We start from the raw sequence: 20259 nt of genomic DNA on the forward strand, positions 1-20259 counted from the left end.
TTTTCAGAAAAATTAGATGCAATGAAATATCTGCTAAATATTTCTGCTAAAATCCTTTTTGAGTTGTCTTTTTTCAAAAAGCTTTCAATTAATTATGAATATAATGTCTTTTTTGGGTATTTATGAAAATACAGACAGTAAGTTACTTTCATGGTTTACAGATAGATGATTATTTAAAACAAGACTAAATCTGAACAAACATGGTTAGCTGGCTCACAGTTTGAGTGAGGTCATAACCCCAAACAATCTTCTTAGACATTATCATCAGTAATACTTCAAAAATAAAGACTGAGAATTTTTCACTAAAGGTCACAATTTATAGGAACAATAACACACAATAAAATTGAATACATGTGCTATATACTGTCTTAGTGTCAGAAAAGCAAGATTTGCTCATAAAGTCCCTTAGTTAACTCATGGGTTTTGAGAAGCTGCAAAGAAGAACATGGAAATGCTACTGTGTAGAGATTGGCCTGAGGGATTTGAGTAGAAGCTACTCTAAGAAGATGGCAGTGATGGGGTAATGACATAAATATTTGCAAGTGGCAATGAAAAGGATGTATCTCATCTCAGGCTAGTTGCTAACCACATTGTTATTACACACTTAGTTTCGAAGAACAAGTTCTGGAGAAGTAAAATCATACCCATTCCCTGAGATGGACCTGTTTCTGAAAAACTACTCTTGTCTGTTATCTGCTTACTCAATTTACCTAAGATTGAGTATTAACTGTTGACTGTCTTCATAATATGCACTTTAAAGCTGTGTGTGTGTGTGTGTGTGTGTGTGTGTGTGTGTGTGTGTGTGTGTGTGTTGGGCTGTGCTTGTGAATGTTTACATTTAAAGCCTGTGTAAAGACTCCCTAATCCAAAGTCAGCAGAACCACATTTTACTTTTGTCAAAAGTGGTGCCGGACCTTGATGAGCGTGTTGAAAACTGTGTAGATAGAGAAGCTCCCTGTGTAGATTAATTCAGTGCACAGCTGGGGCTGGGATGGCAAGCCCATTCTAGGGAATGAAGAATGGCTGACCAGGGGTGGAGCTACCCGCCTCCCTCTCCACAATATACTAATCCTCAATTTGGCACTGCTTTAAAAGAAAAGAAATCTAAATTGAGGCCAGCTGATTTCTTACTGAATCAGCCAGCTGGATGTGGAGCCAATTTCCGCAGCTTCCACGCTGTGGTAGCCAGGAAATATTTTAATTGAAAGAACTCTATGTTGACAAATACCAAAGACAGCCTATTTATAACTTTTAACCAATATTTATGGAATTCCCTGATTTAATAACATTTCTCTTTAAACTCAGTTGCAAAATAGAAAAATTGTTAAGCTAGAACCAAAGTTAAATGATGTGGAAGAATAAGTAAAATCAGAGAAAAGGAAAAGGAAAGAAGAAATGGTAAATATTGTACACAAATCAATAGGCACATGTGACTGAGGCCAATAAGATATATATATATATATATATATATATATATATATACACACACACATATCCAATAAAAATAGTTTCAAGTTGTAATTAAAAATATAATTTAGATAATTGATATAACAACAGTGATGCTATGATTTTGCAGCACATACAGTCTTATGACAGATGTCTAAATTATGCATATTAGGCAGGGAATTTTATTTTTCTAGACAATCTGAGTGACTTGGTTTTTTATGTTCCCCTTTGAAGAGGAATCAACTTGTGCTTAAATAATCTTAAAATGCACAAAAAATCCAATATAAATATTGTTATACAGTGATTGGAAGGTGCCAACCTTGACTATAAGGATGATATCATATTATAATCTTTAAAATATATTCTCTTCCTCCTTAAAAATTGTAGCAGAGTTTATTTGCCCTGTTCCATAGTTAAAACTTAGATTTTGCAGTTTTTTATCAATATTTTTTAATGTTTGAAAGCAATGCTTTACTTTTAACTATTTCCTCTTTATATAAATCTATTTTATTTTAAATAACAACTTTTTATAATACTCAATGTGATGCACATGGTGATTTGATTTTTCCTTATAATTGGGAATATTATCATAAAGTTACTTTTACTCAGCCAAAGAGGAGTGAGGCAATGGACAATAAGAATGGTTTGGAACAGGGTTCTTTCCATATTGAAATGGTAGCAAACTCCTGAGTTGATGATTTATGCTGTTCTAGATACCTGTGAAACACAGATAATCACACAACCATATGGAATGTTGGAAGGTGCTATTACTAACTTTACCTGCTTGAGAAAGCTACTGTTATTTTTTCCATTACTGTTACTGATGATGGAGAGTAATCAAGTGTGGCCATGCTGGTAGCTGTGGTAAGCTGTAAGGCAGCTCTCCCTAGTGGACACTGTGCTATAACCATGCTTAGTCCATGCCTCAAGAATGAAGAACATCGCCATGAACTTTCTGAGTATAGATCGATCTATCTATTTATCTATCTGTATAACTATCTATAAATATATATATAAATAAATTTCAAAGATATTAAGTATAGTGTGTATACATTTAAGAATATTATCTCAAATGACAAATCAATTTTGGAATGGAGATATTAAAAAACTGTTATATTAACCTCTCAAAATAGGCAAAGTATTTCTGAGCACTGTCGCCCTTCAAGTTAGTTATTATTTACAAAAGGAAATAGTAAGAGGTGATAAGAGAAATACTTGAGTTCATTCATGGGAGAGATAAGAGAAATATTTGAGGTCATAGAATCTGGAATAAAAGCATTAGCAAATAAAACCCAAGTGTAAATTTTTTTTTAAACTTGGCAGAGAATGGTTGAGAATTATTTAATCATAGAGGAATGTGCCTGCCATAGAATTTCATAAGTAATCATATTGGCGAGATAGATGCACCTCATTACTCACTTTCCATTTTTATGAAAGGTTCATCCACGTGTGCAATGATGCATTTATGGTTTACGCCCTCTTTGAAAAAAAAAGAAAGGCATTTAGCATTTAAATTGCCCTTCCTATTCCTAAAGTAGCTCTAAGGAGAAAAATATGAACCTTAAAATAACAATATGTAATAAAAATAGTTTGTACAGTGTTGAACATAGTTTGAAACAGTACTATATGTTTTAATTTCTTGTAATTCATTTTGTTTGTTGTTTACTTTTCATTCTATGAAGTTGTAAGGTAATAATTACAGGGGAGACAATCTCTTCTATAGTACTTGAGGCAAAGCGATGGATAATGGTGTCATCTGTGAGCTACAGTCAGCTAGAGAGAAACCCAACTAGGCACATAGTCTATGTCCATTGCTGGATCCTCACCTATTCTCATTTAGAAAGTAAGGAGAGATTACAAAAACATGAAAAAGAATACTCCATGTGCAACCCCCCATACTTCCATTTTTTTCCATTCCTGGAATACCTTAACCTCTGTTCTGAGGAGGCATAGTTAAAGCAGCTACCAGGCTTTGTTCCCATGTTGTTGTCAACAGAATAGAGATGGTTAATATTATTTTGAGGGGGGAGGAGAGTCTGCATCAGCCCCAAGGACTACCAAATAATATTTAAATAGTAGCCCATATGTGCTTATTGCCTAGGTAACTGTCTAAATATATGAATAAATTAACACTACCTAAGGAAAGAAGAAATTCCATTTCTCAGTCTGCTTCTGCATTTATGTAGGTCTTTTAGGTCTCTGCTGCAATTAAAGAACAGATTAGAAGGATAGGGGTCACCATTAAAGCTGTAGGCTCTCATTCAAAGCAATACAGGAGCCTCAAAGTCACGTATCATTAAAAAAAAAAAAAACACCAGGAAACATAAAATTCTTACTGCAAAAAAAAAAATGCTCATTTCTGTACTTAAAATCTTGGGCCAGTTAATTTCTACTAGGAGAGAAAATGAGGAGTCAAAGAGACATACACAGATAGGTTGGGAAGGGAGAAAGATTTGAGAAAATGGAAACTGCAGAACTCAGTGGCCTGCAGTGGGATGAGCAGAAATCTAAACCCTGTGCAGATTTCTGAGGTTGTAATTCTCATATGGAGAAACTGAAAAGAAAAACAGCCGAGTCATGGTAGTGACTTAGAAAGACTAAGGTGACAGGGGTGCTAACACTCCTTAAAAAGAATATGTCTTTCTTCCTCTATGCACATGGGTTGTATGAGCAAATTTTGCAGAGTAGCGGCAGGAAACCAGCACATGTTACAGACAGGAGCCAGAAAGGACAAATACACTAGATAGGCACAGTAGAAATACAGTTGTCACCATCCTTGTAAGGAAGACTTCTCCATTGTGTTTCCATATTAACTCTCATTTTCAGAGGCCAAATCAACGTTACACAGAAAAAAGGAAAAAAGAATGAGATGGAGGCTTGGGCTCCTCACTTGCATTTATAGTTATTTAGGATGATGTTTAACAAGTTACTATTTTATCATTATATTACATTTCTATTATCAATGCATTTTTCCTGATTGAATCTTTAATTGTTTTACATATGAGAAGCAATGCAGCAACTGAGCTTCATTTTGTATTCATTATATGTGCAGATTGGTTATTAGGAAATGATTTTCTTTATTACTATTGTCAGAAAATTTAGGATTATTGAATAGTTTTGAGATATTATATTTTCTAGCTACATTCATATATTTGCCCAACTGTTTAAAAAGTTATTTGATTTTAAATATAAGAATATATTCAAATCAACTACTTCTATGACTGTGCTTATACTCTTCACACTTCATATATGTTTTTTAACTTGTCTAAATGTCATTCAAGGTTATAATTTCATTGTTATTAAATAAATACATATTATAACTACTTCCTTTAGAAGTGCTAGATTTAGTAGTAATTTCTATATATCCTGGTTATTATGATTCAGAGAAATCACAGAACTTCTCTTTATAGGAATTTATATTTTATTGTATTTGTATAATACTATCTGCAACAGTAGGGATCTGATGATTTTTAATAATATTGACATTATGTGGGTCCAATTATCTGTGCTAACTAAATATGACAGGTGTAGAACTAAAGGTTTATTCACTTGCAGAGGAGTAACTCTTGTTCCCATAAACCATCTTCACTGTAAATTATGTTGCTACTTTTTAACTCCCATGAAAAATCCCTTGGTGTTTCCTGAATCGATTGTATCCTTTCCCAAACAATGGCAAGCAACATGCTATTATATAAGGTACTGTATCCCAATGATAGCAAATCCTTATAGGTATTCATAAATAGAGGTGATTCCTGAATGATTAGTAAAAGATACATCTCACAGTGTTGTAAGCAAGTATTATCTTTAGATATGAATATAAAATTTCATCTGACATTAGCCAAAGATAATATAGTGCTTTTTTCATGTATTTGTTAACTATCTTGAAGTCTTTCAGTACTATTGCAAGAAAAATTTGAGAAAAAAACCTAAATAGCTCACTACAGAATTAATAATAATCCTATAGAACTATTAAATGAATAACTTTGTTTTGGCTATTAGTGTCACTGGCCCTTTAAAGGCCGATAACACATAATAAGCCATTCCTGGACCATTCAAACAGAAATCTAAGGATGTTTTCAGTTGACTAGCTGCATTGCAATGTGAAATGGGGTGTATCAACAGAAATAACCCTTTCATTTTACCTAATCCCAGGAAATAAAAGCATTAGCTAATAATAACCCATCCTTACATTAGAAATGTAATTTTAGTAACGGAAAAATCTGAAATAGCTGACCACATACCTTTCATCATGGAATGTCAAACAGCCATCAGTTCAAGAATAGACTCGACGTGCCAGACTAGGAGATACAAAGGTTTATTTGCAGCTACTCTTCCTATGAAAAGAAACAATAGTGGAAAGCTCCTCAGTCCACCTCCTTAAAATTTTGTCATTGGTGTTGGAGTCAGAAATACCAAACATTCAAAATCATCCTTGTTTTCTTCCATTTAACTTTTTAAAACACTTTATTGCCACATATATTCAAAACTAGGCTAACGAAGCTTATTAAAAGGAGCTTCAGTACATGATATAATTACTCTATAACCTGAGAAAACAAATTTGCTGAGAAAGCAAAAGCAACTTGCTTTCATCTCATACACTTAAGTTGCATAGATTAGTCCATTGAATAGTAAAATATTTGATTTTTTATATTCAAGTATTATCTTAATAGTTTATATGATGAGTAGCAATTTATATATATCATTGGGAAATATATTTGTTGTATATATTAAACAACATATAATATAGTATGTGTATATATATATATATATATATATATATATATATATATATAAATATATAATATATGCAAGGGTGAGTCAAAAATTATCCACACTAAAATTTCTATAAATTCTATAAATTCTACATTATATTAAAATTTCTATATTAAAATTTGTATAAATTCTAGAGACAGAGTACAAATAATTTTTGACTCACCCTCATATAATATACAATATATAATATATAATGTATAATATATAATATATAATAGTGTAATAGGCAATATGTAATATATTAGACCGCAGGCTAACATACTCATTTGGTCTCCAAAAAACAGAAGGTTAATACAAGTTTGTAGAAATAACAAGTGTTTTACCAAGGATGTTCACTTTAAAATGAATGTCATAGATTAAAATTTTATACACACCATGCTAATCCAAGTAAATATCAAGGTGAATAATTAAGAAATATGTACAGTTCAGTAGCTTTTCCACAGTCTGTATTTTTTTCTCAATCAATTCCTTCCCACCAGTGCACTGGCCTTTACATGAAAATTTTTGCTTTCTTCAGAGAAGTAGTTTCAGCATTTATGAACGTATCCTTAAACAGTATGGTTTAGTTTTGCCTGTTGTCAGAACTTGTAAAAGTGGAATCACAGTGTAATTATATTTCGTGTCTTGATTTACCCTTTCAAAATTGCATTTGTAAGAGGCATCAATGTTGTTGGGTGTAGTTCCAGTTGATTCATTTACATTGCTGTATATTTCACTCTGTAGCACAATTTATTTATCTGTTCTATTACTGATGGCCATTTAAGTTGTTTCCAGTTTCAGACAATTATAAATAATCCTTCTTCGAATATTCTTTTACACATATCTTGGTGCATAAAAGATGTATTTTTTTATGGTTCTGTATTTGGAAGCACCAGTATTTAGTGGATTATAGCATACACATTTTTTCAATATTATGAAATATTTCACATGGATTTTAAGGTGTTTTTGATAATTTATGTTCTCATTAGCAGTGAGTTCCTCAGGTTAATAAAAGGTTTAACAAATGCATAACCTGTGTAACCCGAACCTCTTCTGGGTGTGAACTCTTACTATTACCCAAGGAAGTTTCCAGTTACTATTATATATATACTGTAGAAACTATGGTTTCTACTATGTTTCTTTAAGAAATTTTGATTTTTCACAAAAACAGACGTAACTTGGGTAGATTCATATTTCAGACTCTGTCTTCCTGGTAGTAGGTGGCATCTGAGACTGCTCATTTCATTTACTTTTCTAGCTCTTCCTTTTCACAAAAAAACTTGCAAATACATTTCAGTGTTCATTCGGGGCTTGAGTTGGTGAATGACGTGCTAGCTGGATTTCAGCTCTGACACTCCTTTTTCTCCAGGGCCTTCTTGCTGTGCCAGAGTACAAAAACAATTTTGTTAGGAGAGGCTTAATAAAGTGAAATTACCCAGAACTGAATGAATTTGCTAAAATTAAAATCTCTGTCTGGCCCCTAAATTATGTAAATAGATATTTATAGTCTACTCTACCTTTCAAGTATAACTTGAGATATTCCCCCAATTTTGTCATTGGGGACTGTGTTAAACCACCTCAATGGAAGAAGGATTTTAAATAATAGACATAAATGTGTAAGTTTGTGAGAAAGTGGACAGAAAATCTGTAGCTGGTCCATACTAGTTCTCTACAAAGACTTTGTCATAATTTTTATTCATATAACTTTACCAGAAATATTAAAATTGTGACTTATTCAATCTCTCCTTTCAAAAGCTATTTTATATATAGCTTCTTTAATTGCCATTGTGATAAAAAAACTGGAAAACTTTTGTAAGTTATATTAAAATTAAATTGATACTGATGTGTAATCCCATAGTAGACATGGATGACATAACACAAAATAATTTTCACTTTCTGCTTTTAAATTTAATGTAATAAATGACAAAACAAGACTAAAGTAATGCCCAATGAGACTTAAAGTGTAGCTTTAAATCTAAAAAGAGTTTTCCAATTATTGAGTCACATTTTCTTTGTGTGCGTGTGTGTGTATTTTTATTTTATATACTTCTCACTCTTACTCATTGGCTTACATTTCTTACTCATGAAGAGATAATATGTGATTGTGGGGAGTGTCTAGAAGTTGTATCCTTAGTTTTTATTTCAGAAATCACAAACCTTAGGTATTGAAGTTTCATTGTTGGGAAAAATGATTTCAAATTTAGCAATGAAAGGCTATATATCAAAAAATGGTAAATGATAAGACAGGCAAAATTATTCCATGCTGTTTGAAGTTAGGAGAGTGGGTAGTGAATTAAAGCTAGCTCAAATGGGGCATCCCAGCATTAGTAATGTTCTATTTTTTGATATGGCTGCATGCTATATGAGCATGTAAAGTTTGTGAGAGTTCATAAATGGTGCAATTGTATTTTCACTTTCTATAAATTAAGTGGGATACACACATATATACCTATATCTATATGCTAAATTAGAATATTTGCATGTATTAGAAGAAGCAAAAGAGAAATGTAGATTAAAGTGGGAAGGATCTTGTAATAATTAAAAAAATAAATGATTTCAGGTAGACCCACAGTGGTAGGAAAGATGGGAAGAAGTGAATGACTTGTACTGTACTTTGAAAGCAGAATTTATAGGGCTTGACAGGAGGAATTGGGAAGAAAGTGTATTGTCTCAATTGTCTTGTGGTTTTAGTTTATGTCACATGACAATTCTTTGAAATTATTAAAAATAAACTTGGATAAGCAGCAGATTTCAAGTGGAAGATCAGTAATTTATTTTTATCTATGATCAACTGAGATGCATGATAAAGAGATACCAAGTAATCAGTTGCATGTATTAATCCAAAGTTGAAAAGGAAAGTTTAGTCTAGAATTAAAATATTTTGAATTATCAATGTGTAGATAATATACAAATGTGGGGAGTAATGAGGTTACTGTATAGATTATGAAAACTAAGAAGGAATAGAGTCATGGAATGACCTGAGTAATTTTAAGAGAATAGGTAGAAGAAAAAGAATAATGAAGGAGACTGGCAAAGGTAGGGCAAGTGGTGAATTAAAGGAATACCAGCTGCTGGAATTCCCTGGCTGTCCAGTGATTAGGGCTCCATGAATTCACTGCTAAGGAGGCGGGTTCTATTCCTGATCAGGGAGCTAGAATACCACAAGTTGCACTGTGAGGCCAAAACGTAAAAAAAAAGTCATGATAATGATCTCTTCAAGAAAGGGGGAAATTAACTCTGTAGAATACTTCTAAGTGGTCAGGTTCAAATGAGATATAAAAAATATTGTTCAGTGATCTTAGCATAGAAAATAGTCTACAAGGTCTTTAGCCACAGCAGGTTTTAATGAAATATTGGCAATTAAACATGGAGGCTAAACAATACACTGCTAAATAACCAAGAGATCATTGAAGAAATCAAAGAGGGAATCAAAAAATACCTAGAGAAAAATGACAATGAAAACACAATTATCCAAAAACTATGGGATGCAGCAAAGGCAGTTCTAAGAGGGAAGTTTATAGCAATACAATCCTACCTCAAGAAACAAGAAAAATCCCAAATAAACAATCTAACCTTACACCTAAAGAAACTAGAGAAAGAAGAGCAAACAAAACCCAAAGTTAGTAGAAGGAGAGAAATCATAAACATCAGAGCAGAAATAAATGAAATAGAAACAAAGGAGACAATAGCAAAAATCAATAAAACTAAAAGCTGGTACTTTGAGAATTGATAAACCTCTAAAGACTCATTAAGAAAAAGAGGGAGAGGACTCAAATCAATAAAATTAGAAATGAAACAGAAGTTGCAACAGACACCACAGAAATAAAAAAGCACCATAAAAGACTACTACAAGCAACTATATGCCAATAAAATGGGCAACCTGGATGAAATGGACAGATTCTTAGAAAGGTATAACCTTCCAAGACTGAATCAGGAAGATTTAGAAAATATGAACAGACCAATCACAAGTAATGAAATTGAAACTGTGATTAAAATCTCCCAACAAACAAAAGTCCAGGACCAGATGGATTCACAGGTGAATGTTATCAAACATTTAGAGAAGAGCTAACACCCATCCTTCTCAAGTTCCTCCAAAAAATTGCAGAGGAAGGAACACTCCCAAACTCATTTTGTGAGGCCACCATCACCCTGATGCCAAAACCAGACAAAAATACTACAAAAAAAGACCAATATCACTGATGAATTTAGATGCAAAAATCCTCAACAAAATACTAGCTAACAGAATCCAACAACACATTAGAAGGATCATACACCATGATCAAGTGGGGTTTATCCCTGGAATGCAAGGATTCTTTAATATATGCAAATCAATCAATGTGATACACCATATTAATAAATTGAAGGATTAAAACCACATGATCATCTCAATAGATGCAGAAAAAGCTTTTGACAAAATTCAACCCTCGTTTATGATAAAAACTCTCCAGAAGGTGGGCATAGAGGGAAACTACCTCAACATAATAAAGGCCATATATGACAAACCCACAGCAAACATCATTCTCAATGGTGGAAAACTGGAAGCATTCCCTCTAAGATTGGGAACAAGACAAGGATGTCCACTCTCACCACTACTATTCAACATAGTTTTGTTAGTCCTTGCCACAGCAATCAGAAAAAAAAAAAAAAGAAATAAAAGGAATTCAAATTGGAAAAGAAGTAAAACTGTCACTGTTCGCAGATGACCTGATATTATACATAGAAAATCCTAAAGATGCCACCAGAAAACTATTTGAGCTAATCAATGAATTCAGGAAAGTTGTAGGATACAAAATTAACACACAGAAATCTCTTGCATTTCTATACACTAACAATGAAAGATCAGAAAGAGAAATTAAGGAAAGAATCATATTCACCATTGCAACAAAAAGAATAAGATACCTAGGAATAAGCCTAACCAAGGAGTTAAAAGACGTGTATGCAGAAAACTATAAAACACTAATGAAAAATCAAAGATGACACAAACAGTTGGAGGGACATACCATGTTCGTGGATTGGAAGAACCAACATTGTGAAAATGACTATATTACCCAAAGTAATTTACAGATTCAATGACATCATGATCAAATTACCAATGGCATTTTCCACAGAACTAGAACAAAAGACATTTTATGATTTGTATGGAAACACAAAAGACCTCGAATAGCCAAAGCAATCTTGAGAAGGAAAGACGGAATTGGTGGAATCAGGCTTCCTGACTTCAAACTATACTACAAGGCTACAGTGATCAAGACAGTATGGTACTGGCACAAAAACAGAAATATAGATCAGTGGAACAGGATAGAAAGCCCAGAGATAAACTATGGTCAACTAATCTATGACAAAGGAGCCAAGGATATACAATGGAGAAAAGGCAGCCTCTTCAATAAGTGGTGCTGGGAAAATTGGACAGCTACATGTAAAAGAATGAAATTAGAACACTTCTTAACACCATATACAAAAATAAACTCAAAATGGATTAAAGACCTAAACGTAAAGGCCAGACACTATAAAACTCCTAGAGGGAAACATAGGAAGGACACTCTTCAACGTAAATCACAGCAAGATCTTTTTTGATCCACCCCCTAGAGTAATGGAAATAAAAACAAAAATAAGTAAGTGGGACTTAATGAAACTTCAAAACTTCTGCACAACAAAGGAAACTATAAGCAGGACGAAAAGACAACCTTCAGAATGGGAGAAAATATTTGCAAACGAATCAACAGACAAAGGATTAATCTCCAAAATATATAAACAATTCATGCAGCTCAATATCAAAAAAAAAAAAAACCAAACAATACAATCAAAAAATGGGCAGAAAACCTAAATAAGCATTTCTCCAAATAATACATACAGATGACCAAGAGGCATATGAAAAGCTGCTCAACATCACTAATTATTAGAGAAATGCAAATCAAAACTACAATGAGGTATCACCTCACACTGGTCAGAATGGGCATCATCAGAAAATATACACACAGTAAATACTGGAGAGGGTGTGGAGAAAAGGGAACCTTCTTGAACTGTTGGTGGGAATGTAAATTCATACAGCCACTATGGAGATCAGTATGGATGTTCCTTGCAAAACTAAAAATAGAGCTACCATATGACCCAGCAATCCCACTGCTGGGCATATACCCAGAGAACACCATAATTCAAAAACACACATGCACTCCAATGTTCATTGCAGCACTATTTACAATAGTCAGGACATGGAGGCAACCTAAATGTCCATCAACAGATGAATGGATAAAAAAGATGTGGTACCTATATACAATGGAATACTACTTAGCTGTAAAAAACAATGAAACTGGGACATTTGTAGAGACATGGACGGACCTAGAGACTGTCATACAGAGTGAAGTGAGTCAGAAAGAGAAAAACAAATATTGTATATTAACACATATATGCGAACTACAGAAAAATGGTACAAATCAACTGGTTTGCAAGGCAGAAATAGAGACACAGATTTAGAGAACAAATATAAAGACACCAAGTGGGGAAAGCGGGAAGGGTTGGGGGGGAATGAATTGGGAGATTGGGATACCAAATTGTACACTCTAAATATATGCAGTTTATTGTCTGTTAACTGTATCTGAATAAAAGTTCTTAAAGAAAAGAAAAAAAAGAGTCTACAGGGTCTTTAGCCACAGCAGGTTTTAATGAAATATTGGCAATCAAATCAAGATATCAATTTATTCAAGAACAAAGGAGAGAAGAAGAAGAGAAAGCTGTGTATATAGTCAACAACTGGTTAGATTTTATAATAGAGGTAGAATAGTCATAACAAAATAATGTTTAAATGTTGGCAGGAGGGATCCATAAAGAATGAGAGGCTGAAAATACAGAAGAGTGAAGGGATAATGATGGATATACTATAGTATTGTATAGTGTAGTGCAGTATAGTATAGTGTAGTGTAGTATCGTATGGTGTAGTATAATGTAGTATAGTGTGGTGTAGTATAGCATGGTCTAGTGTAGTATAGTGTAGTATAGTGTAGTGTGGTATAGTATAGTGTAGTATAATGTAGTATAGTGTTGTGTAGTATAGCATGGTCTAGTGTAGTATAGTGTAGTGTGGTATAGTATAGTGTAGTATAATGTAGTATAGTGTTGTGTAGTATAGCATGGTCTAGTATAGTATAGTGTAGTATAGTGTAGTGTGGTATAGTATAGTGTAGTGTAGTGTAGTATAGTGTAGTACAGTATAGTATAGTGTTGTATAGTGTAGTGTGGTGTGGTGTTGTATAGTGTGGTGTAGTGTAGCATAGTACAGTGTAGTGTAGTGTAGTATCGTATAGTAGGTTCTGGCATCCAGAACAAATATGAAGGGTTTTGCCTTTGTTAGGAAAAATAATATTTCTTAAATTGAAAAAAAAAAAGGAAGGCATAGAAAATTAATGTAATTTTAGGTGGCCTTGTAGATTTTGGGAGGTAACATGAGGAAGTTTCCATCTGAGAGATTCTCAGATTAGAGATTGATTGAGTAGGGGAAAGGGACAGGGATGTGGTTTAAAGAGAATGTAGACAGTATTGCTTAGTCATAATGGTGAATAAATCCTTAAGAATAGATGGATGGAATGAAAGTAAAGTCCCTAGAGATGATGAAGGCAAGGAACTGAGAGATCAGGCACCTGGGAGGTGCTGAATCCTAACCACTAGACCACCAGGGATGGTTCAGGCAAATGGGTATTTATCTATCATGGCCTTGGAAGATCTTCAGGATGACATCAAGAGTTAGGGACAAAAATCACAATTATTTTTAGTAAGTTGGATGTGGATAACATCATCCATAATGATGGCAAAGAGGACAAGGAATTGTGAAAGAGCCTAATAAAGTTCAAAAATGTAGGAATTTTCTTTTTTTAATTGAAGTATAGTTGATTTACAATGTTGTGTTAGTTTCTGGTGTGCAATGAAGTGATTCAATTATACATATACATATTCTTTCTCATATTTTTTCATTATAGGTTATTACAAGATATTGAGTATAGTTCCCTGTGCTATATAGTAGCACCTTGTTGTTTATCTATTTTATATATAGTAGTTTGTATCTGCTAATCCCATACTCCTAATTTATCCCTCCCCACCTTTCCCTTTTGGTAATCATAAGTTGGTTATCTATGTCTGTGAGTCTGCTTCTATTTTTTAAATAATTTCATTTATGTCATTTTTTAGATTTCACATATAAATTATATCATATGATGTCTTTCACTATCTGATTTACTTCACTCAGTATGATAATCTCTAGGTTAATCCATGTCGCTGTCAATGGTGTTATTTCATTTTTTTTATGCCCGAGTAATATTCCATTGTATACATGTACCACATTTTCTCTATCCATTCATCTGTTTATGGACATTTAGTTTCCATGTCTTGGCTATAGTAAATAGTGCTGAACATTGGGGTGCATGCATCTTTTCAAATTAGAGTTTCTCTGGATATATACCCAGGAGTGGGATTGCTGGATCATATGGTAACTCTATTTTTAGTTTTTTAAGGGACCTTTATACTGTTCTCCATAGTGGCTGCACCAATTTATATTCCCACCAGCAGTATAAGAGGTTTCCTTTTTATCCATACAAAAAAAGCAGGAATTTTCATAAGACTGAAGGACATTTCATGATCTGGGACAATAAACAGAAAAGATGACAGTAATACCATTTTCAGACCAAGTGTAAAGAAGAAAGCTTCCATTTAAGAAACATTCAAGGGAGAGGTTTTATTTCCACTAATACATGATAGTGTGCAAAGAGTTTTAAAATGAGAAAGGGTGGGAAGAACACAGATCCAGAGTTCAGAGAATGCAGCAGTGGAGTGCAAGAGGGAGGCAAAAAGTGGAGACTTTGGGCCAAAGGAACAGATGCACGAAGTATTATGGGATGAAGGATAATGAGTTATTATAGGGATGTCTTTGTTTTGGCAATGGGTAGTGTAAATACACATTCCGTGGAGATAATGTCTTAGAAGAGTGGCTTCCCTATCTACATGTTTGTTTCAAATACAGGAGGTTTTTGGTGTTTGCTTATTTTGTTTTGTTTGTATGTAGTGAAGAGTTCTTCACAAATAGCATACGTGTGAAAGAAAAAGGAAAGAGTGACTGAGAATGATAAACACAGCTCATGATCGTAAAGAATGTATGTATTAACAACTAGTTTAACAGACCCAACCTTCATCCTATAGGTTGGTGTTTGATGTGACAGTTGGGGCTGGCTGGTGATTGATGTACTGTCACTCTTTATACAGGTGGATGTAGTTTTAGGTTGAAAAAGTGTTGGAGGTTTTGGGGGACAATGTTCACACTAAATGATGGGGAAATTTTTTCTTCCTGGAGACTGAAATATTGTGCTCAAGTAGGATAAAGATATCACTTTAACTCTGCCTCATTCCCCAGAGAGTTTTGAAAAAATATTTTTTGCTGCTCTCCAATACTTTGATTTCTTTTTAATGCAAAGGAAAATACATGCATACACAGTATCTTCAAGATTTAAAAAGAAAGGAGTCTGATTTAGAATTATTTTTGTAAGCCAGAAACAGGAGTAAGTGGGATAATCTACGATTTAAAGCCCAATTGTCACCAAGAATCTGATTTTTTCCCCAGCACTTGTTCAGTGCTGTATATCAGTCTGACAGTGAAAGGACACTCTAATTCCTGTGTAATACCCTGGGGAGTGACATTTGTGTGGAATGTCAAATTCTGGGAACTTGCTGTTAATTACTTTGCTTTTCAAGATATTTTTAATTTAATATGAATTAGTAGGTTCGTGTCACTATCTTCTTTCTTTACAGGATACAATATCATTTCCAACTGATTCCATGCTCCAGCCCCCATCAAATTTTGAAGTGACCTTTTGTTACACTGGCAGATCTAAGATTGTATCAAATATGAATTGCAATGTATTATCAATCAAGTGTTACTCATTAGGCTGCTTTTCTGCTCAGATCAAATACATTTTCAGAAGTTATAATTTTATATCAGAAAATATGATATGAAGAATTTTATTCTCCTATCAATGAATGCACATAAATTTTTATTTCCACTAATATTAATGGATAAGTTACATGTATGTGTCAAGTATAAAATAAATCTTAAAAATGAATATGATAAAGATTTATCATTAAAATTTTTAAAAGAGGATTAAAAGGTGAAATACCTTAGCAGAGTTTTAATATATACATTATTAAAAATAATCATACCTAAAGATGTTTGTGGTTTTGAGAAATGCATTTTTTAATATTATAACTATTCTAGTTAGCGTTAATATGATGCTTGCTGTTATCCGGTATCTCAAAATTGAAGTGAAACACTATATATATTCATTTACTTAGAGATTGAAAACTTGGTTTCCAAACAAAATTGATTACTCCGACAAGATGAATGGTCACACAAATGTTGGGTTGAAAGTGTGCCTTATTATAAACAAAAATAAATAGAGGTAAGTGTATTTACTTTGTTATTTGTACAGCATTTTCTTTCTAATTCAATGCTCCTCAAAGTTTGATCTGTATCAGAATATTCTGTAAAACTTTGTAAAAAGACAGGGGAAAGGCAATCCCTCCCATCCTAATTTTGTGTGTGTCATCTAGGAATTCGCAACAAATTTTAAGAACCAATGCTCAAAAAAACCTCCATTTGGTGTAACTCCTATATTTCTTTACCTCAAAGAAATACCTTTTCTATTTTCTTCCTCTATTCCAACTATTTTCAAATCAATTATGCATTCTATAATTAGGGGTACATTCAAATTTAGAATGTGGGGAACATCCAAGAAACAACACCCCTACTGTCCCCGTGCCTTTACATAGTAACATATTGTACAACCGTTTTGGCTACTGAAGAGTAACAAAATGGGTGAATTTGGTAAAAATGTAATCTCACCTTCAATTTTGTAAACAGATATTCAAGGCCTAATTTAGTTAAAATTCCCTTACCTGATTTCTCATTTTCTATCACCTGCTAGCATCTCACCGAAAGGAAAAAGGTTTTCCATATTGTCTTTCTTAACAGAATGATCTGTTAAGACCTCTATGGGTGTTAAAGTTTGAAGTAGGGTAAAACCCTTCTCAGTGTCTCCAAATATTTAGAAAGAGTTGTATGGAGTGCACAGTTTTAGTAACCCTAAATTTGTTCCCCTGATACCATGGTGTTCCCACTTGGCCTACTCTCAGATACAAAACTCCTTTCTAGCAGTCAGATATCTTGTATCTATCCTCAACCCTCAAAGCAAACCCAGGCTCTGACGTTCAGCTCTGGTATTTTGTCCAAGCAACATGGTCAGCTTTTCCCCATAGCTCTGTGGTTTGCTTAGTCACTGCTCAGCCAACCCATACTGTAGTTTTCTAGATTCTCCCCATCAGTTTCACATGGCACTGGGTAATATGATCTATCTGGAATCCCTCAGTCCCCTGGCTGCAATTTTGAAACCACAGAAAGTAAGCAACAAGGAGTTCCATTAAAATATAAAGTGAAAAATTCATATTGTTTCTAGATTTAAAAATCTATGTAATACCTACTGTATATCACAGAATGGACTGGAGAACTCGAGGTATGGGAGGGGGCAGGGGGTGAAGGGGAAACGGAGAAGAAGCGAGAGAGTAGCACAGACATATATATACTACCAACTGTAAAATAGATAGTCAGTGGGAAGTTGTTGTATAACAAAGGGAGTCCAACTCGAGGATGGAAGATGCCTTAGAGGACTGGGGCGGGGAGGGTGGGGGGGAATCGGGGGAGGAATTAAGGAAGGAAGGGAATACAGGGATATGTGTATAAAAACAGATGATTGAACTTGTTGTACCCCCAAAAAAATAATAAATAATAAAAATAAATAAATAAATAATAAAGAAAAAAGAAAAAAAAGAACATAAAAAAAATCTATGTAATACCTACTGTATATCACAGGGAACTGTATTCAATATCCTGTGACGAACCATAATGAGAAAGAATATGAAAAAGACAAATATATATAATATATATATAGCTATATATTTACTTGGATATATACATATCTGAGTCACTTTCCTGTATAGAATACATTAACACAGCATTGTAAATCAAATATACTTCAATAAAATTTTTTAAAAAAGAAAATTACAGTAGCAGCTACCACACCAGAGCAGTATTAAGTGCATATTAATCAAGTATAATTGAATCCTTACAACAACCCTGGTTGCCATCCCCAATTTGCAGGTTAGCAAACTGAGGTTCAGAGAGGTTTAGAAACTTGTTGAAGGTCACCCAGATGGGTAAGTGGCCAAGCTTTGATTTGAGTCCAAGTCTCTATAATCTCAGAGCCAATCTCTTAAGCCCCACAGTATACTCCAGTGTTTAAAGATGTGTAAGGAATGGTTGTGGGGGAGAAGCCAGATGGGAGTCAGTTGTCATTGTCCTATGAGAGTGAGGAATGCATGAGGGGGCTGTGGCAGAGGCACTGAAGAGGATGGGACAGGTAACAGCAGCTCTTTTGGAGCCAGAATAATAAGCAAGAAAAAAAGAAGCAAAGAAAAAAGTAAACTGCAAAGGGAAGAGAGAAGGAAAAGCAAAGGGAGAGAATGCATGGTGAGGACATGGCACCTGGTTATATGTGGAGGTAAAAAAAAAAGATCTATGTAATAGATTCATGCCTTTGTGGACCTAGATGACTGCTCCTCCCTCAAACAGAATTATGTCAGTGTTCTGAGAGTGGGGGCTGGAGCAAAGATGCATCTCACCACATGCTCACTAGTGTGGGTTCAATAATGGATGCTGCATGCTAGTCATACAGAGCTGGTAAGAGGCACATCTGTGACACAGAAGTAGCATGGACAGAGCAGTGAGGGACTGGTTGTTTTCATGCACAGTATACCTCTGATTACCCACTCAGAGCTTAAGTTCCAGTTAGGAATATGATATTGCCTGTTTCTCTGCTATAGATGTGGACTGAAAAATGCCATGTATTTACTTGTCCAGCATTTTTCTTCTCTAATGCTGCCATCACTGATATCACATGAAATATGGAAGGTTTTGTGGCTGGCAAGTCAAGACATTATAAAATAGTGTTTTCCATTTCCCTTTGGATGTGCTAGCATGACAGGTGTTCAAGACTTGGGTAAAAATGTGGAATATCCTTTGAGGAGAACTGAAGCAGCAGAACTAAGGTGAAGATCCAGAAGATTGGGAGAATTTGAGGTTGAAGCAGTTATAACATTACCATGCATTGAACCTAAAGGACAGGACAAGATTAGAAATACAGGAGTAGGGGGATTTCCTAGGTAGTGCAATGGTTAAGAATCCACCTCCCAATGCAGGGGACATGGGTTCAAGCCCTGACCCAGGAAGATACCACATGCCACAGAGCAACTAAGCCCATGCGCCACAACTGAGCCTGTGCTCTAGAGCCCGTGAGCCACAACTATTGAGCCCATGTGTTGCAACTACTGAAACCCATGCACCTAGAGCCCGTGTTCCACAACAAGGGAAGCCACCACAATGAGGAGCCCACGCACCACAATGAAGAGTAGCCCCCACCTCACAGCAACTAGAGAAAGCCTGTGTGCAGCAACGAAGACCCAACACAGGCAATAAAAAAAAAATCCAATAAATAAATAATAAAAAAGAAAAAAAATGCATGAGTATGTACATACAAAAGGCAAGAGCAGAATGAGAACAGAGTTGAGGAATACACCCAAAAATGTGGTTCATCACATACTGTGCACCAAGTGAATCCTTGAGCACCTCTTTACTTCCTGACCTGTGGGAGTAGTCAAAGGAGCCATGCTAAGTTAAACATTTAATATTGTACTCTCTTAGACAATTCTATCATTATTGGTGACTTCAGTTTCTCCTTGTCTACTAAACCCTTCTCCTTGCAGATATTTGAGGTGATCCTCAAAGCGATTAGCTCATTGTTTTTAGTCCTATTTTTTTTCTTTGTCAAACTCTGATTGGATGCATTCAAAATATTAGTGATGAAAATCAATGTCCTCCCTGTGTGCCTTTCAGTCAATTTCAAACACACATCTCAACATTCAAAGCACTCCTATCCTGTATCCAATTTTTCCCCTCCCCCCCCCACACTGGTAGCT

The sequence above is a fragment of the Hippopotamus amphibius genome, chromosome 14 (genome assembly GCF_030028045.1).
Source record: "Hippopotamus amphibius kiboko isolate mHipAmp2 chromosome 14, mHipAmp2.hap2, whole genome shotgun sequence".
Lineage (NCBI taxonomy): Eukaryota > Metazoa > Chordata > Mammalia > Artiodactyla > Hippopotamidae > Hippopotamus > Hippopotamus amphibius.